Source organism: Equus quagga, chromosome 8 (assembly GCF_021613505.1).
Source record: "Equus quagga isolate Etosha38 chromosome 8, UCLA_HA_Equagga_1.0, whole genome shotgun sequence".
Taxonomy (NCBI): Eukaryota; Metazoa; Chordata; class Mammalia; order Perissodactyla; family Equidae; genus Equus; species Equus quagga.
The window spans coordinates 76,778,145-76,790,653 of NC_060274.1; positions in this window are offsets into that span (position 1 = coordinate 76,778,145).

Sequence of the window (12,509 nt, forward strand, 5' to 3'; positions counted from 1 at the left end):
ATCTTGCGAATGAAAGGATCTGAAGTCCACAGCAGCTATTACTCCTATACTAAACTAATTTCCAATAGAACATAAGCAATAAAAAAGCCAAAGGCGGGATAACCTCAGTGAACACAATCAGAGTGAAATCATATCACCATAGCTTTGCAAAAATGTCAGAAGCAAAACAATTGCAAGGAAAGGGAGTCTTGGGGATCTCCTGGTTGATAAATCTCAATTAAATGAGTTTTTCTTACATCTGGTTAGGATAAACAGTCTGGCTTTGATTTAAATCAGGAACAGAACTATGAGTTCTTCGTTTGCTTTAGTTTTGAAATTGATATCATCCACCTCCTAGATTTAGGTATCCATGATTGTAAATCATATGTCTCCAAGGGCCCCAGAGCACAAGCAGTTAAAATTCGACTGGTAAATACTGCTAAATGTTTTGAGGGCCCTTCTATCCAGCTGAGGTGAGAATTCACCATCTGCTGTGAAACCATATGAGCACGCAAAACCACTGTAGCTAACTTACATAATTATTTCAAAGAGGAAAGAAGCCTTAGGCTGCTAAATGTCAAAGCAGCCTATTTCTCAGCACAGTTGAATGCAGAGTCAGCAGTGCTGCAATGGAGGTTTGCAGGTGAATAACCACACAGGTCTGGAGCCAAGAGTCGGGGCAGGAGACAATGATTAAAAAAAGAAATTCATATCTGCCATCTGTTAAAACCAAACCCTCAGGAGAATAATGGTATCCTTCCTAAATTAGCTTTGCTTACATCTACAACGTACAAAGGACAATGACAATGGATTAATGATTTTGAAATGCCACTTAAATTTTTGTAAGCAGAAAATGTAATGATGAAAAAGAATTAAATCCTGCTGCCATTGGTTCTTCTAAGTTAAATGAAGAAATCAAGTCATAAAGCACAACCTGCATGTATTTTGTATCTTTCTGGTTTTATTTGACAATTCTTCCTTTTGCTCAAAAATTAAGTTATTTACTAGAATTCCCTGCTTGTGTTTTAAATTGCCCCTTCCTTGCTAATTGATTACTTTTGTCCCTTGTAGCGGGAATATTTTTGGCTTGTTTGTAGAGTCAATAAATATAGAATGAGCACCTATTATTTTCCAGACACTTTACTAAGCACTAAATACATAAACTGAGTTTGTACTTAATAATCTTTTTCCACCCCACATAACAGAAATGCAATTATAAAAATTACTTAATGCTAGTATCTATGAATATACAAGTTGAGGGAATTTAACAAATCATTATAACTACTGAAGCTTCAATTTTCAATGTTTTCTTTAAGGTAAATTGTTAGGAAAATCGGGGTGCTTCTGTTGAAAGCAACAGACACAGATCCTGGCAGAATTAAGATAAAATGGAAAGTGTCAGAAGGATGTGGCTGGATATGGGGAGCTTCACAGGAGAGAAGAGACTGGAGAACAAAAGCTGGAGCAGGCAAAAATCAAGCAGCTCTGAGCGGTCTCAGTAGCTCTACAGTGTTATTCAGGCACCATCACTGGCCTTATGGCAGTTTACTGAAGATTTGAGGTGCTGACAGAGAATTTGATTCCTTATAATTGGGTTATGATACCAAACCTCTTAATCTCAAATTCATGTGCCCAATCCACAATAAGCTGATCACTGAGACATCCATAGGTGCTTGGAGATGGAGAAAGGTTTGTTTGAATTGGCCAAGACTAGAAGGCAGGAGTATAGGTTCTCTCAAATCTGCCTTAACAAAAGAAGAAAGCAGGGGCCTTTATAGAGCCAAGGGGCATGGGAGAAGGAGTTTCAGAGAAACCAAGGGGAAATCCTTGTTTCTTTCATGGCAGATAAATCCTTGGGCAATCAGACTTCCAGATGTCAATGGCAGCTGGGGGCTGGTTATCTGGTAAAGGCACTCTTTTTCTTCTGTAAAACAAGCTTATAAATCCTTGTGACCCTTGAGTCACCCCTCAGGTTAATCAAGAAAACAGCAATTAACAAGACCAAGTTCTTTTCATTTGCGTCTGTGTTGGGAACAAGGTTGAAGGGTAACCGTGTTCTTATAGAATATTTGCGGTAACCCTCAGGTACCAGCTTCAGTGATGCATCATTGCAGGGAGAGAAACAAATAAGAAGTGTTCCCTCCAATGAATCTAATCTCCAGTTGGGAAAGCACATCAGTGGATATCTGGAGCAAAGTTTGGGTGGTGTGTTTGTCTGGGAAAGGGCACCAGGAACCCTTTGTAGTGATGGAAATGCTGTTTATCTTGATTAGGTTGAGGGTATGCAGGTATAAAAATTTGTTAAAAATCAATTAAATCTACATTTAAAGATAGTTAAATTTTATTGTATATGAATTATACATTCAAAAAGTTGATTTAAAAAATATCCAGAAACATGATAGGTCTTAAAGATATTAAACTATGCCAATAAGCAGTTTGAGAATAAAAATTAGTGAACCAATTGTGTCCATCACAGCTCTAGAATGACAGAAATTGACTTCTGGTATGATGATGTGAGAAGCCCCAGATAGAACAAAAACCATTTAAAGCCTTGGGAAATGGTCCTAAAGGCAAACAGCAAATGAAGAAACATCTAGTCAAGAAAATCTATGAAAATTCAATAACAAAACAAGAGTCTATGGTATTTGAACCAAGACCATTCTCTCCCTTCCTACTTCCAGATCAGCAAGATGTAGGGTTTCCTCTCCAGATTGCAGCAGCCAAGAACACAGGACCCATCTCTCCATCACTCCCAGATGAAGAGATTTCTTCCTGGGAGGATCAGGATGGCAGTATTGCTCATCTTGTCTCTAGCTACCTGTTACTGATGCAGAGTCCTGGAAAAGTGTAGTTGAGAAGTGAGGGTTCCTTTTATCTGCCCAGATTCCATTCATGGAATAGAGGTTCTACCTTGGATATGACACCCTGAGAATACTAGGACCCTGATCATGCTTACTCTGGCTTGTGAGGCAATGTTTCAGTGCCAGGAGAGACAAGCCAAGAGGACTCCAAGCTGCTGCCCCATCCTCCACCAAGTGATCAGATTCTAGAATGGAAATGTTACTCAGGGAAGCTTCCCATTGTCTCCATTCCCACCTCCAGAGCCCTGGTTTAGAGATTCTGCTTGGGTGAGAGGCAAGCCATAAAATAGATAGTGCCTAATCTCTTCCCAAAAGAACTAACTTCATTTGCAACATATTTTGGATAAAGTCAAGCTTAAGGACAGTCTCAAGAACAGTGGCGGTTGTGGTGAAAGGCAATTGAGAGGACATTCAGGACACAGTCTAAATTGTAGGCTGGTTAGTTTGCAGGAGAGAACCATATAATAAGACAGCAGGGAGGAGCTCTCCTGTGGTCAAAAAAATCAAAAGCTGACCTACAAAACTACTTCTTCAAAGAAGCCAGAATTTGATTGGGTTACTTTGTAGAGAAATTTATTCTCCATGGCATTGTTAGAAACAATAGAGCAATCATCCAGCAATTAGTAAAGTTTAACAGCTGGGTGCACCCAGGGAAGGAGAAAAACAGAGTCCTACCAAAACCACTGTCATCCAAGGCCTACTGTGGGCAGAGCCAAAGCTGTGCCTTCCTGACAAGACATCAGAGGCTTAACACCAAATTGGGGGTGATGGGTAGACATCACTAAAATAATACAGCCAATCATTAAACAAATAAACAAGCAAATACAATAATATTGTGTATTGGCTTAAGATGTCAACAAAAACATCTGGAATACAAGAATTTAGTTAGGAAAACTTTATTACTCATACAGTTTGCCAACAGGGGAGACATGGCCTTTGGCAGCAAAGCCAAAGTATGCTCCTGGAGAACAAAGAAAAGGGGCTGCCTTTATAGAAAAAGTTCTTGCTCAGGTTCCCACTCAGGTCTGCTTATGCAAATGAGGGGTGCAAGCCAGGTTAGTCCTGATTGGTTAGTGGAGGTCACAGTTTTATTGGTTAAGTCCAGGTTCAGGAACTTCGGCAGAGTCAACGCTTAAGAGTGCATTCTGTGTTTTTTGTTCGTTTGTTTGTTCTTTTGAGAAAAGAGTATGTGACTGCATCCTGGTCCCATCGCGGCTGCTTGACTCCATTTTGTTTTTAGGGTTGGTTAGCCACATAGACTCCTCTGGTTCTCAGGGGTCTTTCTGATTTCATTTTATTCCACAAATATACTTTCAAATCCACTTGTTTGTGACTTATGTGAAGTTGTTTTTTTCCACTTATTTATGGCTTAAATGAAGTTGTTTTAATCTAAGAGTGAAGTTAGCGGGTGTCAGGAGTCGTCATTTGACTTCTGTGGTCGTTAATAAGTACTCAATAGCTCAGCTGAGGTTGGGTACTGCTGGGGGCTTATGATAAGAACATGTGGAGAAGCAAGTATGGCTAGGGGACATTTAGCCTTTAAATACCAAGAGTTTGTGAGCATTTCCAGAGAGTATCTGTCTGGGCAAGCCTCTGATCTAAATAGATCTCGAAGACCCTTGGGGCATTAGCTGCTGCCGTGGTAAAGGCGGCTCTTTCTAGGCAGTGGTGTTAAACCATGCAACGGCCCCATGAAGAAGATCAGCTTGCCTGCCATCACCAGCGCCATCATTCCCTAGCAACATGCTCTAGCAACAGGAGACTTTCGTTTTTGCACTGGCAGCTGGAAGTTAGCTCCCGGCTAGGTAAGCTGTCACTCCCTGGAAACAACCTTGGGGAAAAGGTACACGTCAACTAAATTTGGACTTTCTTTCTTTCATCTCCCCTTGCCTGCAACAATAGTGAAATTAATCTATTGTTGGTTTGGACTATGTTATTCTTTATTGGTTTATTAAGAGACGTTATCTTGTATGCTACTGGCTTGTAAAATTACTATAATTCCCACAGTGAACCTGTGTTAAATAAATTATTGGCAAAGATAATCTCAGTCTCTGAACATCGCTTTTGCCCCCAATCAAAACAAATAATAAGCCCCGGGGTCAGGTAGGGGGGTGCAGAGCCCAGAGTTGTTACAACATATGTTACAACATATTTTCTAAAATGTCCAGTTTTCAACAAAAAAATATGAGTCACGCAAATAAACAAGAAAGTATAACCCATACAGCAGAAAACAAAAAAAAGGCCCGTTACGCAATCTGCCTGTGAAAGCAGCCGGATATTATCTTTGTCAGAAAAAGACTACAAAGAGCACTCCTTTGTAAGAGTGCTCATTTGGTCAGTCACACCCTTCTGCAGACTGAGTGACTCCTGGAAAGAGAGGAAGGGTTGTCTGAGCTCAGTTACCTAATGAATGCTGCACCCAAGCCTAGCATCTCATAGGACATGAGCTTGTCTCCCCAGTTGGAAGGCTGCCACTTTTCAAGCATCTTTGGAACCCCTAGTACTCAGGCAGTTGGCCTTTTCCAGGAATCTCTTAAACATCTGCTAACTCCTCAACTCAGGTAGCTAGGTGCCTGGACCAAAGATAATAAGACCACTCTTAAGCTCGTCTTGCCTGTAAAAAGAGGTGCGCCATAAAGGAGTGGAGTCTGGAGTACAGCAATGGTGCGGCCTTTGCGCTCCAGGCCAAGCACGTCTCTCTAAGATCGGTGACCACATGCTCCCTTACATCCTCCTTCCTCGGCTTGTAAGGCTTCCAAAAAGCCTATCTTATTCCCACTCGCCCAGACAAGTAATGTCTCAGCTTCTCTATCACTCACCTTGTGACACTCCTTAAAAAACAGGGACTGTGCCTTTTCCCTTCTTCTTTTTCTTTTCCTAGAGTTTAACATGGTATACAGTAGACATTTTAATAAAAAGATTTAATGTATTATAAATAATTAAGTTACCATGGAATGACTGGAGGCTTGGAGAAGCTGACTCAAATCATATTTAGTTTATCTGTAGACATTTTTCTATATGGAAAATAGAAAAGAGAAGAATTTTGAGAAGAAGTGTGGTTAGGAGGGCGGGGGACACTGAATGGGAAATACTAGTAGAGGAATCAGAAAAATACTAATAGTGTGTTTGGGAAGGAAAAAAGGGACTTAATTTAGCATTTTGGGACACATAGACCAGACAGAGAGAACTATAGAGGCATAAATAAATAAATAAAGATGGGAGATGCATTCAGACAGTTAGAGGAGGGTACAGTCAGGGGAAAGTTTGCTCTGCATTGGCTTGATCAAATCAGAGCCTCTAGGAATATTGACCCGAGAAGATCCAAGAAAGGAAGCTGTACCTATAAATCTACTGGAAAAAAATAAGTATCAAAAACCATTTTGGAAGTTGTTATTGACTGTTACATTAAGTGAACCAATTTTAATATTACAGATATGTTTGAAAATTAAGATATTTCAGTTGCTCTAGTGCTTTAGAGGAGACCTCTAGAGCACTGAAGGAATTGGAGTATCTATTTACCTATCTATCTATCTATCTATCTATCTATCTATCTATCTTAAAGAGAAGGAGATCCCTAAGCAAAGAGAAAGGGAAGAAAGAGGGAACAGACACATGAATAAACTTGAGACAAGCTGACTTCCCTGTAAATCTCTCCATCTGGTAGAACTCTTGGAACACTGTCTTTAAAAATATTAGTGTTTAAAAACATTTTAACAATTCTTACGGTATTTTTAAAAGAAATATGAGTTTAAACGTTGATCTCATTTATTTTCCTCACGTATTCCTTTCACCAGTCCTTACTTTTCTGCCTCTCAGGAAGAAGGAGCACCCTAGATCTGGAGCAGGGTTTCTTATACTGGGTTCTTTGGAGAAGTCTCAGGGAGCCCGTGCACCACTCAATGTTTTATGCGATATTTTATTATTTTATTTTATTTTGTTTTGCTTTATTTCAGTTTGTTTGGGGAGAATGTCAGTCACTATGTTTCAACATTAAGAGGTTTTAAGTGAGATAATAAAAAGGCACGATTGTTCCTTCGCCAATGCATGGCTTACTGCTCCCATCCACATAGTGTTTCCACTTGTGAATTCCTTCCAACCACAGGATGGAGATCTGGCCTTGCTTCTTGTGTGGATGTCAATAGAATGACATGAGGTCTGAAGTCCAATGTCATCTTAAGGATTTTATTTTTCCCATAGGCTCTGCATCTTCAGAAAGTAGGCACTTTTCTGTCTATTTTCACCAGGCACCCTGTGGCTTTTTCAGGCTGAGGTTGTGACAAGTTATCTAGGTGTGTGTACGTGAGGGCACAAGTGCTGAAGAATCCCTACTGACTCTAGGGTTAACCAGGGTCTGCCTGAGGATCCTTTCTCCCTCTCCACCTGCGGGAGCAAGTGAGAGTTTTATTTACTTATATTGGATCCGGAAAATCACCAGCAATTTGATTCATATAAAATCATCTCAATGCTTGGTGAGGATGAAAAGGCAGAGTAGCAAATAAATACGGTTTGTCCAAGAATTTATTTTATGATTTCCTGAAGCAAGACTGAAGATTCCTCTGAGTTGGCCTCATTCTGTCCTGATTCTATTTCTTCCGTAGCTCTAGACTGTCAGCTTCTTGTGGTCATGATTGTGTTCTTGCATCCCACTGTCGTAACTCCAGGACCTGTAACATGAGTGGTGCTCAGCATGGACTGTGGTGGCGCTGCTGGTGTTCTCATTGTTGTTTTCAGTAACCTTCTTATCCACCTGAATTACTGCAGAAATTGCATAAAAGCTACACCTGAGATTATTGGGCCTCACTCCATGAGATAAACAGATGTTTCTGCTAGACAATTCACTCTACATTGACAAAAAACCTGGGAGGAAAGAAAAATGATGTTTCATTAAGTCATGGCAGTCTGCCCCTGAATTCATCAATTTATGTTTTTCCAAAAATGTCTGTTAGCCAATGTGTAGAGATGGTAATAATAAATGTTAACAGCTCCTAGCAGTTTATCTTTCCCATCACAGTCGTCCCTTTGCACTCATTCCAATTTCAATCCAGGTACACAGATGCAGAGTTTATTAGGATGAGACAGGCTAGGGATTTGTAGTCAGTATACCTTCCATTAATTAAGAGGAATTATCAAAATAACTCTCATCCACATTGATTGAAATCTAGGTGTATTTGACCTGAAAGTAAACATTTTTAGGAAATAAAACACAATTTTACTTTTCTTTAAGATCAATCAAGTTAGTAGCTTGCATTTTTCTGCAGAAAGTAATGTGGTGAACAAATCGCTCTGCTTCTTCCCATTGACCAATGGCGCCCTAGGAATCAGGCATTTCACTGTTCATGTATTGGAAGAAGATACCTGAAAATCATACAAGAAAAAAATAGCTATGTTTCTGAAAGACTCAGTACAGCTTTAGAGCTTAACACTTATTTACAAACAGTTGGTAGAAATGTAGATGAATGCCTTTAAAAATTATTTAAGCTGAGCTTAGAAAGATCTGAAAAAACACACGTTAGTAAGTCTTTGAACAAGTTGAAGGACAATAGATGTTCAGTGGTAGTTAAAGCGTTCTACCGTTCTGGTGCCAGTCCCCTGATTCTTTTCTGAAAGCTGTTCCTTCCTTTCTCCTGATTCATATGGGGTTAGTGGAGCTGCTTCCATCCATAACACCAAAGGGGAGCGTGCAACCCACCCTGGCCAACCAGAATAACACACCCTCCGACTAGAGCAATTAGTTCATGCTTGGTTAATACGCAGTCATAACTCAATGAGAGTCAATTCCAGAACTCTTTTGAACCTCTTAGTTGAGGGAAGCTGAGCTGCTGAGGACAGATAATAATCTTGGAATAACTGGCAGCCATATTGCAGTCAAGTCAGAACAATATGAAAATAGATTAAAACAAAGAGGAGTACAGCTGAGATTGACAGACTAGTAATTAGGATTTTTATTGAATTCCTGAATTCAGCCATGCTTTAAACTAATATTCTAAGACTTTTATAAAAAGCATTTTGTTTCCAAAGTTTTTAAAACTTTTATGCAAATTATATATATATTCTCCTAACATATTCAAATAATACAGATAAAGCAGAATCCCTGGAGACATTCCCTTCTGTCCCAGTCTCCAAATTCCGGGCTACCGAATAGTCCGTGAGACAGCTGAGAGGTCAAATAAAGTAATGACTGACCATTTTCTCAGAATTTAGAAATGTAGCAAAGGTCAGTGGTGACTGCGAGATAAGCAGTCTTAGTACATTAGTAGGGGCCAAAGGTTGAGTGGAAGGGATTTAATAAGAATTGAGAAGAGAGAAGTTGAGACAGCGATTAAGTAGTTTTTTTTAGAAGCTCTACTGCAAGGGAAGCAAACAAATAGAGTGGTGCTTGGCAGGAGAAGTGGAGTCAATAGCAATCACTCTCTGAAAGATTCCTACTGCGTAGGCCTGAAATTGTACTATCTGGCCACTGATGATTGCCCAAGAATGAATCACTGACCCAACGTTAGCCAATACACAGACTGACCAATGGCAAATAGTGATCTGGCACGAGAGCACTGACTCACAGAGATGATGGTAAATAATTGGGCCAATCTTATAGTCTTTTAATTTGAATCAGAAATATTGAAACAGAAACAGTTGAGATGCTGATGGGAAGTGAAGCTCAAGGAAACAAGTCAAGCAGAACGAGATAATGTAACAGTGACTTTAACAGCAGCTCACAGGAGAGCTGGATGGATCAACAAAATGCTGTTACGCTAAGCAGACTCAAAGCTGTCACAGTCGTCTCAACAACGGTGGATTCAGAAGGACTTTAATATTCGTGAGACCTAATTCAAATTCCTGTAAAAAAAATTTAGAGTTTACTTTTTAAAAGGCAATGCATTTACCTGGTACAAAATTCCAAAGGTACAAAAGGGTTTATGGTAAAAAAAATCTCCCTCCCACACCAGCCCCTGAGTACCCAGTATTTTATCCAGAGGCAACCACTGTTAATCATTTTCTGCATACTTTTATTTATACAATGGTATACCAGAGCACTTTTGTTCTAGAGCACTTCCGTGTATACAATATGTGAATACATGTAAGTGTGAGTGTGCATGTATGTCCACGTACACATACTTTCATCAGCAAATCATGGAAATTAATTTATGACTTATGTTAGCACCTAAGGCACTATCTCATTATTTCCTGTGGCAGCAGATGCAGCCTAGCATATTTAACACGTACCATCCTGATGCACATTAGATTGTTTCCCACGTTTTTTTTTTTTTTTGAGGAAGATTAGCCCTGAGCTAACCACTGCCAATCCTCCTCTTTTTGCTGAGGAAGACTGGCCCTGAGCTAACATCCATGCCCATCTTCCTCTACTTTATACATGGGATGCCTACCGCAGCATGGCTTTTGCCAAGCGGTGCCATGTCCGCACCCGGGATCCCAACTGGCAAACCCTGGGCCACCAAGAAGCGGAACGTGTGAACTAAACTGCTGCGCCACCAGGCAGGCCCCTATTTCCCATCTTTAATTTACATATACAACTGCAATGAATAAACTTACACCCAAGTCATTCTGCATACACGAAGTTTGTCTGCATGATATTACTTCAGAAGTGCAATTCTAGGGTCAAAAGACACGTGTTTATAATTCTGATGTGTAGTGCCAAATGGCTTTCCACAGAGATTATAACAAGTTACATTTCTATAGAAGTTCATATTGCCCCACATCCTAGGAAAAAAACAGTTCATGATAAAAAATGTTTCGAAATATTTTCAGAGTAAGATGGTACTTCAGTATAGTTTTAAATTACAATTCTCTTATTATGAGTGAAGTTGGGCGTCTTTTTGCATGCTTAGGAGCCACTTCCATTTTCTTTCCTATAAATATTTATTCATTTCTCCATTGGGTTTGTTGGTCTTTTTCTCATCAATTATAGGAGCTCTTTTTTAAATAGAGAAATCTGTACTTTGTCTAGTATTAGTTGTAAATGCTTTTTACCAGTTTGGACTGTGTTTTTATTTCTTCATGGTTTACTCTCTATGAATAAAGATTTGTGTATATATATCTGTGTGTGTGTGTTTAATAGTTGAATTTGTCAAAATATTTATTTTTTATGGCTTCTGAGTTATGTGTCCTACTTATAAAGGCTTTTCTCATTCAAAATTATAAGGCAATTCTTTCATGATTTCTTCAAATACTTTTATGTTTTTATTTTTGACAGTGAAGTCTCTAATTCATTTGTAATTTATTCTCATGTAAGATGTGGAAAAAAAAATCTAACTTATCCAATATTTTCATTTTTTACCCTGATGAATGTCCAGTTTTCCCAATACTTAATACATTAAATATTTTCACTCATGTGAAGTATTACCTTTATCATATACTAAATTCTGACATCTTTAGATGTCTCTCTGGAGTTTCTATTCAGTTCCATTGATCTATTTATTCACCAGTAATACACTGTTTTAGTTGGCATAACTGATTAATGTACACTAATTAATATAACTTTATAACATATTATAAATATATAATATAATATATAGTCCACTCTTCTTAGTTTTCTTTTTGTATGGCTTTTCTTTTCATTTTTAACTTACGAAATTTAGAATTTCAGCTGCACAATATTAATCAGTTCTCTTTCCCAAGCAAGGGTGGCAAGTTTGTTCATGACAAATCTCTGGGAGAAAATTTCCTCAGATATGCATGCCTCCCTCTCTGTCTGAGTATCGGTGAGCTTTTCCTGGCTCTAAAGGTCTACTGGTTCTTCAAGATAAATGAAGAGAGAACACAATGGTTGGGGACTTTTTGTCGAGAGGACTTGTGTGCAAATTCTACCTGTACGCATTACTAGCAAACTAAGTAACTTAACCTCCTTAACCAAGTTTACTCTTACACAAAATAAGGTTTTCTTGAGAATTAAATGGTAGGAAGTGTTTGAAGATAATTTTCACCATTGAAACATTGTACAAGCTAGTCAGTTTTATGAAAATGATCAAAAGGAATTAGTGAGAAAGATATAGTGCATAGTACACAATAAGAGCATCTCTCTCATAAAGCATGTCATTGAGGGCTCTCAAAAACTGTTCTGTTTCCTTCCCCAGCCTTACCTTCTACTCCTCCATCATTGATGCTGTACAGGTAGTCACAGTAAAGACATTAAAGAATCCCATAGAGCCTTCTGATTGACTCACACCTCATTGCGTTTGTTCCTTCTACTCTGACGGCTCCTTTCCTCTGGCTCCTCCACTACACGTGCTTTTATGGGTCCAATTACAAATGATCATGGCCTCTTCTTCTCTGAGGTCTGTGCCAATGTGTCCTCTTCCTTACCCCTCCTTACCCAGCTGATGATAATAGTGAAGTCTACCTCATACTAGCTCCCTCATCACACTCATTGCAATTATCTGTGTATCAATTTGCCTCCACTGGATTGGGAGCTCACTGAGATTAGGGCCTTTGCCTTACTTATCATTACACCTCCAGCACTTAACAAAGGATGGCATATAACAGTCACTCAATAAATGGCTTGCTAAATGAATACAACAATATTGATAGAAGAGCAAAATAAGATATCATCTATCCAATCAAATGCCTATAAAAAGAACTACAAAATTGTCTGGAATGTAACAGCCATGAACATCACTTCTATTTCCCTGTTGACTCTTCCCTCCTCAGCCCCAGGAA